Source organism: Capra hircus, chromosome 16, assembly GCF_001704415.2.
Source record: "Capra hircus breed San Clemente chromosome 16, ASM170441v1, whole genome shotgun sequence".
In the NCBI taxonomy this organism is placed as follows: domain Eukaryota; kingdom Metazoa; phylum Chordata; class Mammalia; order Artiodactyla; family Bovidae; genus Capra; species Capra hircus.
In genome coordinates this window covers 45,176,739-45,185,216 of record NC_030823.1, presented here as the reverse complement: position 1 = coordinate 45,185,216, position 8,478 = coordinate 45,176,739, and positions in this window count along the sequence as shown.

Sequence of the window (8,478 nt, the reverse complement as noted above, 5' to 3'; positions counted from 1 at the left end):
TAGGAGGGTTGATGCATGTCCTAAGAGTGAACTCTGTGCCATTTTTCCGAATACAAAAATATTATTATCATATTCCATGGGTTGCTTAAAATGATGACACATTTTATTTGCTTCATTTTTCAACCTTAATTTCTTATGTACTTTTTATTGTCTTCTCTGGAAGGCCTGATCACCATTTCTGCCCCCTGCCCCCTGCGTGTTTTTTTTTTTTTTTTTTTTGGCATGGCTTGTCTTCATCCTATTCTCAATTCTTTTTCAAGCTCTATTACACCATCTATTCTCACCAGAGACCATCCTCCTGGAGCTCTCTGCTTTCCTGCTCCAAACTGTACAGTTGCTTGCTTGATTCCCAGCAGCTGTTTTTAAATCCCCTGCTTCATTTTTTATTGAGATATAATTAATATATAACATTGTATGCAAAGTGTTGTGGTATACAAAGTATTAAGGTGCACAATCCTAATCAGGAAATCAGTCCTGAATATTCATTGGAAGGACTGAGGCTAAAGCTGAAACTCCAATATTTTGGCCACCTGATGCAAAGAACTAACTCATGGGAAAAGACCCTGATGCTGGGAAAGGTTGAAGGCAGGAGGAGAACGGGACAACAGAGGATGAGATGGTTGGATGGCATCAGTGGACAAAGTTTGAGTAAGCTCTGGAAGATGGTGAAGGACAGGGAAGCCTGGCATGCTGCAGTCTATGGGGGTTGCAAAGAGCTGGACACGACTGAGCGACTGAACTGAATTGAATGTGTACAAAATGCTGATTTGATACAATTGTATACATAATTTTGTATACATATAATTTCCAAAACATTTATTACAGAAAAGAAAATCTGTAATGATTAAGTGTTAACTCCCCATTTCCCCAGCCCCTGGAACTCACCACTCTGCTTTCTATGGATTTGATAACTCCATGTACCTCGTGTAGATGGAATCACACAGGGTTTGTCTTTTTGTGACTGACTTATTTTACTTGGCAAGATGTCTTCAAGGTTCATCCATATTGTACCATATGTCAGAGTTTCCTCCCATTTATGCTGAATTCCATTGTATATTTGGAGCTTACCTGGTGGCTCAGATGGTAAAGAATCAGCCTGCAATGCAGAAGACCTGGGATCGCTCCCTGTGTTGGGAAGATCCCCTGGAGAAGGGAATGACTACCCACTCTAGTATATTCTTACCTGGAGAATTCCAAGGACAGGAGCCTGGTGGGCTACAGTCTATGAGGTCAAATAATGGTCAGACACGACTGAGTGAGTAACACACTCCACTGTATGTATATACTACATTAAAAAAAATCTTTTGTTTTCATTTTGGGGCTGCAAAGAACATTGGCATGCAAGGATTTGTTTCAGTCCCTGCTTTTTTTTTTCAAATTGAAGTATAATTGACTTTCAAAGTGTTAGTTTCAGGTATACAGCAAAGTGATTCAGTTATACATGTACATATATCTACTCTGTTTTTTTTTTTTTAAATCAGTCCCTGCTTTAAATTCCTGTGAGTAAATGACCAGCTCGTTTCTCCCCTCTGTTGCTATTCTCTTGGCATTCACTCTCTTCTTGTTTGGGTCACCTCAGCCACTCTGAACACTGGCTCTTTCCTACCCCTCAGTGTCCTTCTGAATCATTTCTTCTCTCTTTCCTTTCTGTCATCATAGCACTTTGCCTTACCTCAGTTTTCCCATCTCGAAAAGGAAAAGTCTAGATCTTTCTGTAATATTGCTTCAGCAGAGTTAGAAGAAGGCAATGAGCTCACGTTGGAAATCTGCCTGAAAACGCCCAAGAGAAAGACATGTGACGCACAATCAAGGAATTGATTTCATTGTTAATTTCTTGTGACTTTTCCCTGGTTTTGACTAATCATCCATCCCGCAGGCTAGATTAATTTTTGAATTTAATATCATTGTACGGCGTTCAATCAGGAAAAGGGATAATCAAGGTTAAATTGTTATACAATTAAGTCATAGGTTTCCTTTCCTCCTAAAACGGAACTGTTAAGGACTTACTTCTTTAACATTACAATCAATCCAAATATTGATGTCTATCAGCAAGTTTTTGAGGAAGATAATTTATTGCATAATCCCTGCTGAGCACTTAGTAAACATAAGATGGTCTATTTTAATGGACAGAATTAGGTGCTTCGCTGGAAATTCTTTGGCTAAATTCAACACATTTTTTTCAAAGGGAAAAGCAAACTGGATGTGCAACTCTTCTTTGTAAGAAGGAAAATCCTTTTATTATGAGCAGTAAGTTAAGAAATCAAGTTTTTACACCTGTGAGCTCTAGGGGCGCGCTGAGTGGGTTGCTCAGACCCTGACCGATCTCATGGTATTCTACTTTATATTATGGAATGAATGGCAGTGGTTCAAATTTTTTAATTTGCATGAAAAATTCAGGCCAGAAATACATTAGGGTAAATTGAAAGATGTCAAAATCATATAAAAATCAAGATGTTTGGCTTCATGTGTAATTTTTAAGATTTTTAAGAAGTATCTTTGCCTGTATTAACACAAACCTTTGGGCAAATATTAGATCAGATTTGCAAGTAATTCCAAGAAAAATTGCCACCTCATAAAATGTTTTACTCGTCTGTTATTCCCTTGTGTAGTAAATAAGGAAGAAAACCTTATCTTTGACCTCCTTCCTGGCCAAAATAATTAATAGTCGAAGCAAGTGGGCTTAGTAGCTATTTGTGAAGCAGAGTCAAACGAATACCATCCCAAAGATAATGCATATCACTTAGAACTTGAAATTGACACATCATGGGTTTCCCTTCCTTAATTTATAGGGCAATAAAAGTGGTCATAAATGTAGGTGCACTCCACCCTTACAAAGAGTTACCATTTTTATGATTTTGACAAGTTCACACTCTTGGTTTTACCCTTATGCTGTCCTGGGCTCCAGTATTTAATATTTAACCATCTGTATTCTATAAATAATAGATGTGCCTGTCTTCACAACTGAAGATCAGCAGCAGATTTTATTGTTGACAAGAGTGATAATGTTCTCTCACCTTCTTAACTTTTTATGTTACTGTTAATTTCCCCTTTGTGGCTAAGACTGGAGGGAGGGGTGTGGGTCATTCCAGAGAGAAATGGGCTGTAATAACCCAATTGGAACCGAGCATTAGGAGAAGCTTGGATAACTCCAGGCCATTTCAGCAGTTTGAGGTCACAGACTCATGCATGCGCTGGAGCTGAGAAGTACCTTAGTCATTATCCACTGACTTCCTGTTAACATGAGCTGACCCCAAATCTTCATCCAGCAAATATGGGGCTCATGCCTACTAAGAGCAAAGATGACCCTGTGGGAGACTAGTTGGTGGAGAGGTTTGGCTAAGGTCATATGGCTGGTGTTGGCAGAATGCACAAAGTCTGCTCAGTTCAGTAACTGTTTGGAGGACTTCCTTGGTGGTCCAGTGGTTAAGAATCCATCTGCCAGTGCAGGGGACATGGGTTCAATCCCTGGTCTGGGAAGATTCCACGTGCTGTGAAGCAATTAAGCCCACGTGCCACAACTGCTGAGTCCGTGTGCTCTAGAGCCTGTGCTCCCAACAAGAGAAGCCGCAGCAATGAGAAGCTCCCACACCACAACTAGAGGGTGGCTGTGGCTTATCACGACTAGATAGAGAAGGCCTGCATGCAGTGACGAAGACTCAGCCCTCTCAAAAATAAATGGATTAATTAAAAAGAATATATGGTTGGAAACTACTAAAAATATTCTTGGGGAAACCATTGAGAAACAGAGCCTTGGCTCTCTCCAAAGTTTAAATCATGTGATTTCCCCCACTGAAAACCCTACAAATAGACTTCTACTACACTTGCAATAAAATCCAAACCTCTCATCTGGGCCAACAAGTCCCCTTGAGTTCTGGCTCCTTTCTTCCCGGTTTGGTTGTCATATTTGCTCCTCAGACTGAGCTGATTCCATTCCTAGGGTCATTGTACAGGCCATATACTGTCCCGAACATGCATTTCTTCAGATATTCCCATGAAAGTGAAGTGTTAGTCACTCAGTCATGTCTGATTCTTTATGACCCCATGGACTGTAGCCCACCAGTCTTCTCTGTCCAAGGGATTCTCCAGGCAAGAATACTGTAGTGGGTAGCCATTCCTTTTTCCAGGGGATTTTCCCAACCCAGGGCTCGAACTTGAGTCTCCTTGTTGCAGGTGGATTCTTTACCATCTGAGCCATGAGGAAAACCAGATATTCCCATAAGTTCCAGCTAAAACAGCATCCCAGGTGCCCAGCAAGGAAATCCTTATCCTTTTTCTCTGCTTCATTGACTTCAGAACCGTGGTATGTCCAGATGAAACATTATTTCTGGGTGTGCCTATGAGGGTGTTTCTGAGTGAGATTGGCAATTCAATCGGTGGACTCAGCAAAGGAGATGGCCCTCTTCTGTGCTGGTGAGCATCACCTCATCCATGGAGGCCTGAATAGAACAAAAAGGAGAGGGAGGAGGATTCACCCCATTTTGCTCTCTGCCCGCCTGCTTCATCTGTGATCTCTTATCTCATCTTTTCCAGCCCTCGAATTGGTAGTTAAGCCATTGAATCCCTGGTTCTTAGCCTTCGGTCTCTGTTTGAATTATATCACCCACCAGCTTTCCTGGGTCTCCATCTTGCAGCTGGTGGATGGTGGGACTTCTCAGTCTCCATAACCATCTGAGCCAATTCCTGTAATGAATCACTCTCTCAATCTCCCTATCTCCCTATATAAATCTAAACCTATATCTTCAGTAAGCCCCCTATATTCAAATAAATTCCATTATGAGAGCACATTCAGAAGTCCAATTTGTTCATAAGCCCATCTGAGTTAACCTAGGTACCTAACTAACACACCTGGCTACTTTTACGCTTGCTTCTTGACTTCCTGGGCTTGAAATAAAGATCCCCTACTGATGTACTTTATACAGCACTATAAGTAAAGTACACAAAAGTACAACCAGTTGTGGAGGATGCATGCACGTGACAATGCATGCCAGACATATGAACTAACTGATGTGATCAGACTTGTGAACAAACATTCTCATCTTTGAAAGTTCACAACTTGAAGGTTCATATGTCGGGGACTTACTGTATAGCTATATGTGTATGCCCAGTCGCTCAGTCGTGTCTGACTCTTTGAGGCCCCATGGACTGTATGTAGCCTGCCAAGCTTCTCTGTCCATGGAATTTTCCAGGCAAGAATATTGGAGTGGGTAGCCATTTCCTACTCCAGGGGATCTTCCTGACCCAGGGATAGAACCCATGTCTCTTGTATTAGCAGGCAGATTCTTTATCACTAGCACCACCTTGGAAGCCTATATCAATATCTACATCTCTCCTAATAGTTCTGTTTCTCTGGAGAACCCTGACCAACACTGTTACCCTTAGGTCTTCCTTGGAGGGCAGCTTGGAGTTCCTTCTTTAAGCCTAATAATGACCAGCAAAATCCTTAGAGCTTCTGGAAGGTTAGTGAATGAGAAAAGGTAGTTGAATGAATGGAATTGAGTGTTGGGACTTTGTATAAGGCACTTCTCATAAATCTTGAGCATATCATTTGCTCTAGTTTGAGCCCCCCTTTACCCCAAAGTTAATATGGATGAAGCCTGCATTTCCTCCTTGTTTTCTGGTCCTATGATGAAGGCGGTCAAGTTCTATTACTTCAACACAATGGATTAAATAAGCTTGGTAAATACAAACAGGAAATAACATAGAAAAAACAAACACAATGTGGGTTGAAAATCTCCGTCGAAGTCTCCAGGGCTTGCTTTCTTAGTTCCTACAACCTCAAACAAAGGAACTGTGATTTAAAGTGGGAACGAAAGGACTTCCCTGGTGGTCCAGTGGTTAAGAACCTGACTTGTGGGCTTCCCTGGTAGCTCAGTGGTAAAGAATTCGCCTATCAGAGTAGTGGACATGGGTTCCATCCCTGATCTGGGCAGATCCCACATGCCTTGCAGCAACTAAGCCCACGCACCACAACTATTGAGCCTGTGCCCTAGAGCCTGGGAACCACAGCTACTGAGTCCACGTGCCTTAGAGCCTGTGCTCCATAACAAGAGAAGACACTGCAGTGAGAAGCCTGCGGACCGCAGCTAGAGAAAAACCTGCACAGCAACAAAGACGAAGCACAGTCAAAAATAAATAAAAAATTTTAAATAAAGAGAGAATCTGTCTTTCAGTGCAGGGGATGCAGTGATCCCTTGTGCTTTGGGAGTCTTCCCACTCTAGAGCCTGCGTGCCACAATAAAGACCTGATGCAGCCAAATAAGTAAATATTTTTTAAAAAATAATGTAAAAAAACTATGGAAATGACTAGCTAGATAAGAAAAGAGCTGCTGCCGAACTGTAAGTGATTAACAGCAAATAGCAATTGTTATCCCTTTTATTTTAGTGTAGTTTGCATTTTCAAGAGAGTAATTTTAACAGGTGTTCTGACATTCATAATAACTTGTGCTATGTCCCTGTAGGATTATGCACATTTTCAGATGAGTTGGGCAGATCTCACAGAAGGCACATGACTTGCCCTGTGCTTCGGCAGGGGCAGGTGGTAGAATGCAGGCCTGCCCATTGGTCCAGCTCCGAAGCTCCCAAATTGCAAAGTAATGGTGGGAACCACAGTGAAGGAAGCAGAGGAGTTTCTGCTGATACCATGAGACCAGCGGCCAGATCAATAAGAGTTGGGATGCAGACACCCTCAGATTCATTTCCTGTCCATTTCCTTTGCCATCTTTTGTGATGGTTTGGAGAATTAGGCTTGAGAGCAACTTCAGCCTGTCCATCATCTTCATGGCACGTGGATACCCTGGTCTTGTTAACTAATCCTCTGCTGGACTTCCCCGATGGCCCAGTGGTTAAGAATCTGCCTGCCAATGCAGGGGACACGGGTACGATCCCTGATCTGGGAAGATCCCACATGCTCCAGGGCAACTAAGCCCACGTGCCATTGAGCCCCCGAACCCTAGAGCCCACTCTCCACAACAAGGGAAGCCACCACAGCGAGAGGCCTGCCCACTACAATGAAGAGTAGCCCACGCTTGCTGCAACTAGAGAAAGCCCACATATAGCAACAAAGACCTAGGGCAGGCCAACAATAAACAAATATTTATAAAAATAAATAATCCCCTGCAGCATTTTGTTGTGTCACTGGGGAGGCTGGAGTGTCACCTGTAAGGAGGTACTAGGGGTTGTGCACATGCAGGGAGGTTGCTCGGGAAATGCTGCACCCCAGGGCCCTGTCTTGCCCACCCCCCATCCTGGCTCTGTCATGGAGTGTCCACAAAACTTGCTGTTGAGGGGAATGCTGAGGATGGGGAGAGAGTTGCATCAGTTAAGCATTGTCCTGTTAGGATCTGGCTGGCTCATGGACATTGCCCTGAAGTGTAGACAAAACTTCTTTTCTATTTATGTTCTTCCCCCACCCTGTGTCCAGGAGCAGACTTGGTTTACTCCCTGATGAAGGACAGCTCTGCCAGGCACTCCCTTCCCACTCCCAGAGCCTCTCATTCTTTTCTATTTTTTTTGAAATATTTATTTTTATTTACTTATTTGGTTGTGCCAGGTCTTAGTGGTGGCGGTATCTTTAGTTCCAGCATGTGAACTCTTAGTTGTGGCATGTGGGATCTAGTTCCCTGACCAGGGATTGAACCTGGGCCCCATGCATTGGGAGCATGGCATCTTAGCCACTGGACCACCAGGGAAGTCCCGAGCCCATCGTTCTAACTTGGGACTATTTACATCCAGAGAAAGTGGTCTCTGAGGAATGGCATGGAAAATGAGGGAATTTTCTCACTGCCCTTGACGCAGAGTCCCTGTGTGCGTGCATGTTGTGTGCTAAGTCGCTTTAGTCCTGTCTGACTCTGTGACCCCATGGACTGTAGCCCACCAGGCTCTTCTGTCCGTGGGATTCTCCAGGCAAGAATACTGGAGTGGGTTGCCATTTCCTTCTCCAGGGGATCAAACCCCACCCAGGGATCGAACCTGTGTCTCTTGCATCTCTTGCATTGACAGGTGGGTCCTTTACTACTAGTGCTATCTGGAACTTCCCATGTATGCACGGGGGCAGGCAGCTTCTCTTCCTGATGCAGCATTTGCAGCTCTGGACGGTAGCTTACAGTCTGGTGACCTGTCTCATCGGACCCATAAGAAAATCTGATATGGCAAATCAATGCTGACTCAGCATCTACTGCTCATATGAAATTCCAGGCAGAGCTGTTTTCCTGCAAATCCCAAGAACAAGGAATGAGAGACAGTCAGATTAGATGGATGGCCCCAGACTGTGGGGCTGTAAGAAGGGATAGATAACTCCAAGTGGTTCTGAACCCGTATTTGGGAAGCTTGGCCATGTCTCATTAAGCCTACCTCTAGACTACTGTAAAGACTCAAGCTTTTAGAACAGAAAAGAAAAAGGACTGAGTTTTCATGCATTTCAAACTGTAAGGCAGGCTAGCTCAGAAGGGTTTCCCCTATACCCTATTTAGAAAGAGTGAT